General features: G+C 33.5%; 1 pseudogene; it reads left to right on the top strand.

Moving 5' to 3' along the window:
- Nucleotides 1-11,200: 11,200 nt before the first annotated feature.
- LOC107157069 lies at nt 11,201-12,236 on the top strand (annotated as a pseudogene).
- The last annotated feature ends 603 nt before the right edge of the window (nt 12,237-12,839 follow it).

Raw genomic sequence — 12,839 nt, 5'->3', positions numbered from 1 at the left:
AAATACTCCTTGATTTTGTACAAATTTTAACTCTGGAGAAGACACAGTAGTGAAAATAGGCTTCTATCACTCATGTTGTCAAATTTCCCAGGAGATTATAATAGACAGATATAAATTGAGCTGCAGCTGTGAAAGTTGTGGACATTGTGAAAGCTAAACCAAAAGATCTAAGCATCTTAGGGATGGTCACTGTGGAGAGCCCCAAGTCAATGGTAGCCAACATGGCCAGGAAGTAGAACATGGGCTGATGAAGGCTGCTCTCATCCCTGATTCCCAACAGGATGGGGAAGTTCTCTATGAGTGCACTCAGTTACACAGCACAGAAAGTAAGCTGACGTAGATGTGAAGAGCACATTGGACTGAGATCACCAGAAAAAGGAACGAGGATGGTACTGAGTGTCATTGGGAAGGAACAGCCTGCCTGAGAATCATTAAGTCTTTGGTATTTGTATGCCCATCAGTCTGCAGGGCACTGAAAAAGCTCTGCAGTGTTGAAAAATAAGAGCCTCATACAATAATATGTACTCCCTTCTGCAGTTGATTCCCACAATTAGAAACACAAAATAAAGAAAAAATTAAAGAAGTAGATACTAAATGTGAAAGAAGTGCTATGCTGGACAGTAATAATAATAATAATAATAATAATAATAGAGCCTACAGGATATATTTTTCATTGTTATTGCTTTTCTTCCCTATTAATTTGCAATGGTTTTCTCCTTCATATCATGCTTAGCTTTGGCCTAAACACCAACACCATTAATTATGTAATCAGAACTAACACAATTTACTTTCAACCTTCACATACAGAAGGATCTGCCAGGACACATATGGTGAGATGTATTGATTTCTTAAGGCTAAACATTAACATAGATGCATAGATGTTTCACTAGGCAGAAATTAAGTTGCCCAAGACCACTATTTAGTGAAATATAGCCTATAATATAAAAGCAGTTTTACAGGACCTAAATTGACCCATTTATTAATAATTCATCATGGTAACTACAAAACATATAGGCAAATGTAGGGAAAATAGCATCAATGAAAATTTATTTGGGTTCTGCCTACTGATTGATATACTATATCAGAATCTGTGCAAATCGTACGTAATCTGTATAAACATCTGCTGGAGCACATAGTTAACTTTACAAATTAAATGAAACTCAAGTACTTTAAAAAGACTCATCAGATTTTTAAAGCACATATAGTTATCAACATAAGAAACATGTAGAAAGAAAAGTAATAAAGTATAGAGAGAATGCAAATAAGGAAAAGAAAATTTATGTCTTAATTATAATATGCATACAAGGTCCCATTCATTCCCAAGCACAATATTCAAATACATAATATCTTTAAAACTTGCCTCTATTTGATTACAAGAATGCACCATCTCTATTTTAATTAAGAGGCAAGTATGTTTTTAAGAGTATAAGAAGCATGGCAAATAAGTTGAAGAAAATATCAGGCAGAAAAAAAACATATTGTATGTGCTTAATTCCTAGAAGCCAAAAGAAATTGATCATTTGAAAAATCAACACTTCTAATAACATTTCTTTCACCTCATTTAAAGCATTGTTAAGGGAGAATTTTCAAAACACTCATTCATTTATTATGCACAGTTGCTTCATGGTAAAAGAGGTCCCTTGATCATGCTGGGTCATTAGAGGATTCATAAGGAGCAATACTAATCATGACTATCGTTTCAGAAAGGCAGTAGGGTGTTATCTTGGCAATAAGCTGAGATAGAAGCAATGTCAGGAAAAGGGGGGTCCATGGAAAACATACAGAAACTCCTAGGAGGAAATGGCAAGCACTTAAAAAGAAGCAGAGCTAAGAACAAGAGAGATTATTTACAGAAGATGCACTGTGAATTGCTCAAAAAATATATATAATCTTATAAAATATCTGTGCTTTAGAATGGAACAGTGAGCACTTTAAAAAAGTATTGTGAGATGGGCAACATAAGAAGTGAAAATATGATTAAATCAGAGAAACGAGAATTTTGAGATGTATCAGTGGAAGTGCCAATGGTGAGTTTATTGTTAAATAAAATATTCTGTGTTTCAGAGTAATGCCAGTGAGGTACATAAACATAGGAAAAATTCTCTGAAAGCCATATAATATTGTTTATCGTTGTTCAGCACATTCATATACAACAGATAGTCCATACATGAGGACATTTTTCAGGTAAAATGTGACCATATGATCGTTAAAGAAAAAAGAAAATAGACATAGTTTCTTTTAATTGTGTAAAAGGAAAAATGAAATTACATTTAGTGTTTGCAAATAAGATGTTGGGGGAAATTGTGCATTTTAGCTCAAATAATTATTCAGTGCATGATTAGATATGAATACCAAGTAGAAATAAAGAAGGACATATACCACACAGTGAAATTGGATATCTGTCCTATCTTATGACACTGTCATTCAGTGCACTGATTAGCCAGAAATCTAAATCTCCTTCCCTGTCTACACAAATTAAACACTATTTACACTTCTCTAATATCATTAAATTCATTTCATTTTCTTCCATCCAAATGAAATATGAATCCTGGTCATTCCTTTGTTAATAACAGCACAATATTTTGCAGTACTTAAAAGCATGAGCTCTTCAGTCATACTCATGTGCTGAAACCCCACTTCATTATTACAGGTGGAAAAACATTAGTAGGAAGTACTTATGAGCTGTGTGATGTAGGACAACTACTTTAACATCTACCCCTCTTGTTTTCATCAACAAAATAGAAATAATATGCACAAATGACCCCAAATATGTCAGTAATTTAAACATACAATTATTCTGAGATGCTTTATCTTTAAGGCAATGTGTCTTGAAATATTCAAAGATGCTAAGTTATCATTATTTTTAGATGTCAGGAGACTGGATTTTCTTAAAGATATACAAAATGGCTGCAGATTGAATTACAAATGTCTTCAGTATTATCATGTGACCCTTCTGAGATGTGATCCTATTCATTCTCTAAGCTTCAGCCTTAGACTCATTTCTCCATTTTTTTTGTCTCCTCCTCTCTGTCTACCTTCTATCACTTGGTCCATCACTGTGTTGTGAGGATTCACCTGGGAGCTCGGAGACAGAGAAGACTCACCAGGCTGAGCACCAGGGTAGAATCCTATTTCTGCTTTTCTCAACTTGCTCAGTCTTTATGAAGGTACTGCTCTTTGCCTGAAAGGCCCTTGCAATAGAAAGTGCCCTAAAGATGGCTTAGTAAAGGACATAAAGTCTTAGTAAAGGACATAATTATTTTAATATAATGACTTTGGCTGACATGCAGTGTATATGGTATTATGAATTAACATTAATACTTATTTACTCTAATTATAGAAATCATTGTCAGAACATATTTAGGGATTAAGTTCAGAAAAATTAAAAACAGGAGTCTGCAAGAATATATCATTGTCTTTTTCTCAGTGTTTTTAAATTTTAATTTAATTTTTTGAAGATATGGTCTCATTATGTTGCCTAGCCTTGTCTGCAATCCTCCCCAGTAATTGACACTGCTGGTGTATATCACCATTCTTAGCTTGTGAACCATTCTGACAACCCTCTTAGTACTTCCTAGGATGTTATGTTTAGATTTCTGTTTATTCCTATGTTATTCTTCCCTAACTATTTTGAGAGATCTTACTTAATCATCAATTTTTTTCTATATTTGAAGACCAATTGCAATTGACCCATTTATGTTTCATATGTCCAGGAGAATATGCTAAATTCTTCAATGATAATAAAATTCCAGTGTCTCTCTCTGAAATTTTAAATTTTGAGATGATCATATTTATTTTTCTGCAATGTAAATTATTTAATAGGAGCATATGTGGAATGATATTTGACTATTTTACTTATATGACTGAATATTTTATATTCTCATGGTTTTCCTGGATATCTAAACTTTTTGAAATCTATTCAGCATTCTGGGGAGTGATATATCAAAAATTACTAAAACAAAGAAAGTATTTTGATATGTTGTCTGCTATTCTCTTTAGGATTTTTGCAGGTCATTTTTACTTTAAGTTCCTCTTTAGCTAATGCGCATGAAATTTGTAGCAAACATTGTACTGAGACAGGTGTATTCCAAGTACAACTCTTTATCAAACTGTTCTTTTCTCAAAAACAAAACTAAACAAAAAAAATTGTGTGGGAAATAATCAGAAACAAGAGAGAGAGAGAGAGAGAGAGAGAGAGAGAGAGATAGGAAGGATTAGAACTAAATCAACATCACACAGGACAGTAGGTCATTGTTAGACCTTTGTGACATACTACCATATTTACACACTTCTTTTTCTTCACCTTTTAAATAACCTCCTTTCTTCAGTATGTAATTTGACATTCAACATACACTGTTACTAAATAAAGATGATCTTTTCTCTTATCAGTTTCTCTAAAGACTTCATTATTTCATCCTCCTGCTTGAACTATGCTTTTGTAGCTTCCCAATTTGTTTTTCCGGTTATAATATTCTATTAATCTATTAAATTCACTACCCTACTCCTCTTTAAATGTTATTACTGTAAAACATCTATTGGCCAAATTGTCATTAATTAATAGATAACTATTCTTTCTCACTGATTTCTATTAAGTCTTGTGCATTTCTTTGTTTTCTGTTGTTTTACATGGATAAATCTCACAGGCATTATGTTAAGTGATGAAACTCAGACACATAAAAACCACATGCTACATGAATGTGTTCAAATGGAACTAAAGAAAAGACAAAACTGCAGTGGGAATAGTGTCCTGTCACTCATGCTTTAAGGTTCTCCATGCAATTTTTATAAGCAGACTAAAATAAATAAATACTGTCGTTACAACATGCATAAACCTAAAGGATATTATGTTAATTAATCAAGGCACAGAAAGACTATACTGCTTGTTCTCATATAACAAACCTGGAGAAGCATAGCTCATAGAAACAGGAAAATAGGATAATAAGAGACTAGAGACCTGGGGCCAAGCATACATGATGAAATAAATGTAATATTTAAATGAGAGAAATGAGCTGGAGAAATCTTGTGTATGCCATGAGGGGGATCGTTAGCAACAATATATTGATACTAGAATATAGTTAAGGGAACTGATCAGAAGTGTTTCAACTTCCAAAAGTAGTAAGTACAGTGCAATCTACATATTAAATAACTTGAATTAACTATTGTAAATGTATACACAGGTCAACACACTGTAACTAGGCAAAATTTTTCTTTGAAATTAAAAGAATGAGCAATTCTGCCCATAGACATATACCTATTTGTATATTTACAATTTCAAAGTCAATTATGCTCTATAAAATCACTTGAATTCTTAATTAGTAAATATATGGAACTATTCATTACAGTGTTCGGTTCATATGAGTCTCAGATCATAGTATTTTCTCAAGTGATCAAAGTATCTATCTATCTATCTATCTATCTATCTATCTATCTATACTTTGTATATAATAAACATACATATGTTTTATGAAGAATATCTCATTTAGTATACAGTTCTTACAAACAAATCACATAATCTGATTTAGTGCCAGGCACTGAAGGGAACATTTGTATTATATAAGTATTTATGCTAACATTCTGGTATGATGCATCAATTTTCTCAGTATTGAAAACTTGCTCTTCCATATAGGTATTTGCCTGTGAAAAAATTAGCAGTCATTTTAAAAATCCTTCTGCTGTATTCTTATAGGCAAAGCTGCCTGTGTTAGAATGTGTCATTTTTCATGCCTTATGACCTCTTCAAACCTGCAGTCACATGCATCAGTCAAAAAGAATTAGCCACATTACAACCCTGGTTAACTTGAATGTAAATGACTTTGTCTTCCGACCTCACAACAAAGCTGTACTCTATACCGATTTTTAGTGAGTGATATCTCAAGAATACACAAATGTGCCATATTCTTCATCCACTAGGAATGCAAATTTCAACAAATTTAGTTTAAATATAATTGACTTTTATTAGTGATCCAATAATTGGGCATCATCCTGTCTCAAAACAGAAGGAGCTCTGTTGAGCAGAACTGAACTGTTGGGTTTGTAGAGCAGATTGAGCAGGAACAAGAACACAGAATAAGACAAAGAACTGAGTTCGTTAAGATCATTTTGCTTTCCTTGTAAGGGTCCAAAAAAAGGGACTTCTTTATGCTGATGGGTCAGGTCAACTGGTCCCTTTCTTATTGGTTGCTATGAATGTCTAATTTGTGGGAGAAACTGACCTGCTTGGAGATTTCCTATTAGCATTTCACTTAATTATACTACACTTAGCACAAGTGACACCTTGCTATTTTTTCTGGGATACTCTTGCCTTGTGCAAGGCCTCAGTCCGAAACAATGACCTCCAGCAAATTTTATGAAACATAGCTTTCCCATATCTCTATCACACATGATAAATGTTGCTTTAATACGTCCCAGATAGGCCTCATATACAAGTAAGTGAACTCCTCCTTTCTTTTCTGGGATAACTATTTGGATTACCTTTGAAATTATAATCTAAAGAACTGTAACCCATTTCAGGATGAAAATTATCTAACAAACTTATTTTCTCCATAAGGCACATGAGAAATTTCTGGCACCTAGGAACAATGCATAGAACTTCAGCACTGTACTTGCAGGCTACTTTAAAGATTAGAATTCTTAAAAAAATAGGAAAAAGATATTGAATGTATGATTATGACAGGTAGCATAAATGACATTCATTCATATTATGAGCTAAACTAAATCTCAGATCCTTGGTCAACCTCAGCTTGGACCATCCATGTCTGGAATTGAAAATATGACAGATATTTGCATGTTGAAAATGACTTTGGCCATCAACATTTACTTAGGATTTCAAATGCGTTTAAGGACTAGACAAATTTTCAATTCTCAGTCTCAATATATATCTGTAATTTATATTAAATACATGCTTAAGATGTACATGAAGAATAAAAAGAATCAATATAAAATGACAAAATCTCAAGTTTTACAATTAACAAAATTGGGGTCAAATTTTCCATATTAATGTTTAGGTAAAATTTAATTCTCATCATTTTGTTATTTAAAATGATAAAATTATTTCATATGAGATTTATTCTGATTGTTTATGAAATCAATATGTTTAATATCACAACATGGAGTATGATATAAAAGTTTTGAAATCTAATGTGATACAAATATTCAAAATTACATAAACAGAAAGCTATGATATAAAATTATCCCTGATAGCCAGATTGCATAGACTATATTAGTATATTTTTATACCTTCCTACTAAAAATAAAAAGACATTTTAAACAAAACTATGAGTCAGAATTTTCTTATTTTATACCTGCATCTTATATATATCATACACGCACACACACACACACACACACACACACACAATGCTGAGTTTCCACAATCAAGCTGAGATGCTGAGATAAAGGCTTCCTAGGCAGATGGTGAAGACTCCCTCCCTCCCACTTCTTGGATTATCCATTCACTAGATGTTGACTTGAAACATATAGAAACTTCATTCTGAACTCAAATCTGCAACTCCCAATGGCTTCTTTCCCTGACACAGTGGGAAAACATCCACCTCCCTGTTCATGGGAACTTAGGAACCTGGAATCTGTCTATGACTGATCTCATTCAGAAAGGGAGAACACAAGATGTGCTCAAGCCAGGTGGTTGCTCTTTTTGATCCACACAGAGCCCTACTACAGTAACAGTTACTCTTACTACATCCCAAACTAGTTGGACAATAGGTAGTTTCCAGGGCTCTACTGAGAATAGCCATGCACTGAAAAAGTGATGTGTGTAATATTTCTAGGGAAAACAGATGCCATTGGTTTGGGGGTACCCTGAACAGGCTGCATTTGTTGTGCATCAATGCCATCTCTACTCTTTTATATCTTGGGACTGGGCTGCAACTTTCCTTAAAAATACATGTGTATGTGGGTTTTACTGTATAATTCAGTACATCAGTGTAAGACTGATTAATGAAATGATTGGGGGATATGTATCAGAGGAAATTCTGAGCAAATCTTGAAATCTATGCATTTTTAGCAATGCTTCATCCTACTCAAAGTAGTCAGAAATGCATCATGCCATTTTACATTTATAAAACCCTACGGGGTACATATGTTGCAGTATTTAATGGAAGCATAAAAATGTCATAATAATTGGGGTTCAAATGTCAGATCCATTAGTGACAGTAGAATATCTCTAGGAAACCAATTGTTTGGTCTTAGCTGCTTTTCTTATCCATGTCATAGTAGAATCACCTACCCTAAAACTCCCTTGAGTACAAAATGGGGAAAAACCAACAGTACAACTAATATGGTATCTAACAGATGCTCAATTAATGTCAGTTTATACTATTTTATTTTTGTGAAGAGATGGATATGGGGCACAGGAGTTCCCCAAAAGTCATTACAGACATACATTTATTCTTCTCCAAAAGTATGCATGTTTTTTACTCTTACATTCCCTCCCAATTTCCTTATCATGTAGTCAGAAAAAAAAATGTTGACTAGATTTATATTGCTTGAAATTTATCTCTGGATATGTCTCAAAATTTAATATTATAATCAAGATATTGTTAGTGTAGCTCAGGTTTTGAGGATTTTTATAGACTATACTATATTAATGCTGATGAATTTGTAGTGATTAAAATTATACTGAAATTACTTTCCAGAAAAATAAAACTACTACCCACCTTCCCCTTTTATTCTATATTAACTTAATAGAGTGAAAAGAAAATATATGAAAATATATCATTTCTACCTAGCAAGCATCTGCAATATAATGAAAAAAAGACATGATAAAATATAAAATATAATATGAAAAAATATGATTAAGAGTCAAGTGCACACCATAGGGACACAAAGGAAGTTGTTCATGATTGTTCAAGTGTCTAGAAAAATTACCTTAGAGCAGTTGCTATGTGAATAGAGACTTTACTTTTAGTCAGAAGCTATTAAATGGTTTTTATCTTTGAAAAAAAAACACATTGAATAATAACACAGCACGATTGCTATTATTGATGGAGAAAGTGATGAGTTTCCAATGGAGATAAATGTGGCGAAATGTATTTCAATGGTAAGAAAAATCAGTAATACAAGACATGGGAGACCTTATTTATATCTTATGTATATCCCTGGTTTGCATTTTCATGCAATTAATATAATTTAGCTCTGCATTATTTATGTTATTACCTTAAACACTACAGGGGACCACAAATATGTTGAATACATTGTGGCTATTATAAAAAAACACACTATATTTGGGCTGGGATTTTAGCTCAGGGGTAAAGCACTTGCCTAGCACAGGTAAGGTCTTAGATTCAATTCTCAGGACCACACACAAAAAAATAAATAAAATAAAGGTTAAATTCTTTTAAAAAAATCACATTATAGTGACAAAGGTAAATTATTTTCTGTCTGTGCTCCATTGTATTCATCACACACTTTAGACTACTCCTAAATTGGGTGTGCATTCATTTAGCTTCCTTTAGACTACTCCTAAGTTGGGTGTGCATTCACTTAGGTTTCTTTCTGTGTCTAAAATTATTTCAACTTAAGTGGATTTATATTATATCCATACATATATGTTTTATATGTATATTCCAAATAATAGTGGAAAATAGCAAATCAATATAAATTTTATTTGAAAATATTTAATATCAACCCATAGCAATATGCCTTTTTATTTTCAGGATATTGAGTATACCATAATCTAAATGTGTCACAATTTTTTCAATTCAACTATTATGTTTATGAAGGATGGCTACTATTAATAATTTGAATGATTAAATTATTATTTGATTTTTTAATATAAATATGGAATTATTAAACAATATTCCAATAATCTAGTTTCCTGTGTTCTTGTTTTGTCCAATTTATACCCTGGGTCAGAAACAACATTTCCAGACTCCCCAAAGCTCCCCTGTTCCACAGGTGAAAGAGATTCTTTATTCCTATAGAGTTTGAAGGTCAAATAGTGAGCGCAAGCAGAAATTTTGGTTGGAAATTTTTGAAGACTGGCTTAAGGATTGCATTTTATAATCACTAGTACTCCATAACTATGAATATCTATAATAATAAAAAAGAGATTCTGCCATAGTGCCAATCATATTTCTAAAAAGGAAAGTCAGAAGAGAATGCCTTCTAAGGGACCTGTATCATTTTAAAGATGCTGTTCTAACAATCATTCATGAGAAAAGGAACAAGTACAATAAGCAAATTGCAGTATGGAGTTAGAGGCAGGGTTACAAAATATAGAAGTATTAAGAGGAAAGGGAAAATTGTAAACTAAGGCTTAGAGTAGCAGATGCATGGGGAATGAACTCACCCAAGAGCAAGTTCTTTGACTATTTACAGAAATAAAAGTAAGTGATGAAACCTCAGACTTCAGGTTATAATCATGTTGTTAATAATATTCTGCTAAGGTGAAGAGTAACACACAGCTGTGTGGCCTGAGGAGAGTCATGAAAGTACAACCATTTGTTCATTTCCCAACACACTGTGTCAGCCTTCTCCTGTTTTCATCTCACGCAGGTGTGAGTAAACCTCCTTGTCATCATTCCATAAATGGCACATCTGCTGTATGCTGGTTTTTCAGCACTATTTCAAAGCCAATCTCTGTTGCTTGGCATATGTATAAATTACTATGGCTAAATACTAAAAAAAAAAAAAAAAGATTTATCTATTTAAAACCTTCCTTCTGCTCACATTTATAACTTCCCTATTTCTTATTCCTCCAATCACAAACTCTAAAACATTCTTTAATTCTCCATTGTAAGCCACATGATAGGATTTTGACATATTTAAATTTGAATTTTCATCTTTATAACTTTTCCTCATTTATTATCCATACATCACTCATATTACACATTAAAAATTCTTATATCAATGTCAATGTATTGGTGAAATTATTAAAACTATTCCATGCATGCTTTAGGAGATTCACAGTATTCTTGTTAAGAATAATGAAGTAAGTATACCTTAGTAAGAAAAAAGAAATACTTCTAGAAGATCTGACTACACACACACAAACACACACACACATACCCCATCTTTATCTATATTTAAGTGGTAATAATATCTGATTCTAATGAAAAAATTTCTATCTAAAATTCACAGGTATTGTAATTACTCTGTGACCCACATTGTCTTACAATTTGGCTTCTTTGACAGTCTGTAAATTTATATATATTATTATTTTGTCAGTTTAGAGGAAACATCCATGAAGAGTAAACTGAAATACCTGAACCTTATGATGTCACCATACAGTAAGACTGATGTCCATCCATCAAACTTCATTCTCATTGGCATTCCTGGAGGCCACTCACATCTGGATCTCCATTTTTTCTTGTTTGATTTACTTTAGGATCTACTGGGAAACTCTTCACTTCTGTTTATCATCAAGACAGATCCCAGCCTCCATGAGCCAATGTACCTCTTCCTCTGCATACTGGCTATCAATTAATTACCTTGTTGTGTGCACTACAGTTGTTCCCAAACTTCTCAGCCTCTTTTGGTTCCATGATGGAGGGATTACCTTTGAAACCAGTCTCACTCAAATGTTTCTGATTCACTGTTGCTCCAATGTGGAGTCTGGTTCTTCCTGGCCATGGGTTTTGATCATTATATAGACATTTTTTAACCTATTAAGACACTCAACTATTCTGACACACAGTGTAATTGTGGAAATAGGTCTAGCTATTATATTCCTGTGTACAACACATCTCAGTCCTCACCCTTTCCTGCTATGTTGGCTTCCCTACTGCAGAACCGATATAATTTTCCACACCTACTGTGAGTTCATAGCTCTTTTCAAGATTGCCTATACTGAGACATGAATCTGCAGAGCCTACAGCCTCATTGTTCCCTTCTTTACTGGAGGAGTGGACTTTGTACTGATCATTTGTTCTTATGTGCTCATCCTCCACACTGTCTTCTGCCTCCATCCAAGGATAATAGACTCAAGAACCTGGGACTTGTGTCCCCCATCTCCCTTGTCTGTGTCATGTTAGTGTTCTATACCCCCAGACTTCCATTCTTCTATATTCTTCTATACCTCCGTTCTCACCCATAAATTTGGGCACCAAGTAGCTTCCCATGTCCACATATTTGTGGCTAACATCTATCTTCTCGTCCCACCCATGGTGAACCCCATTATTTATGGAGTAAGAATCAAGAGGATAGAGACAGGTTCCTTAAGTTGTTTAGCTTTTGAAAGCCTCTGTATTGAAGTATTTTCATCTTTGATCAATATGTAAATAAAACACTGTGTTGTCTATCTTAAAATGTGTGGTTTCTTCCTTAAGGTCCTCTTTCATCATCAGATGGCTAAGAATTTTGTCTGTGAAGTAACCTATCTTAAAGACAATATGTGTTATCACAGGTGTAAGTACTGATTATGAAAGCATAGCAGGAGTATTTTCCAAATAAGTTGTGGGTTTATTCTAAAATGAGAAATCATTATTCTGCTCAATAACGATTATGTAGTCACTATGACTGACATGCTGTGTATCTGAGAGTGCCAATTAACATAAATACTCCTATAATATCAGTATAGAAAACATGAGTCTGAATTCATTTAGGAATTAGGTTTGTAGAAAAGCAGGAGTCTATGCAAAAGAATCACCATAAGCTGTATTTTCCAGCAGCTTCTTCGGTTTGTTTTTTGTTTGTTTGTTTTAAATTTCTTTAGTTGTAGTTGGATACAATACTTTTATTTTATTTATCTATTTTTATGTGGTGCTGAGGATTGAACCCATCTCCTTGCATGTGCTAGGCAAGCTCTCTACCATTGCCCCAGTTTGTTTTTGAGATGGAGTCATACTATGCTGCCCAGCTTGATGTTCAAGCCGCCTGAGTTA

The sequence above is a fragment of the Marmota marmota genome, unplaced genomic scaffold, assembly GCF_001458135.2.
Source record: "Marmota marmota marmota unplaced genomic scaffold, marMar, whole genome shotgun sequence".
Taxonomy (NCBI): Eukaryota; Metazoa; Chordata; class Mammalia; order Rodentia; family Sciuridae; genus Marmota; species Marmota marmota.
The sequence above is the reverse complement of the archived record's forward strand: the minus strand, read 5'-3'. Positions and strand labels throughout refer to the sequence as shown.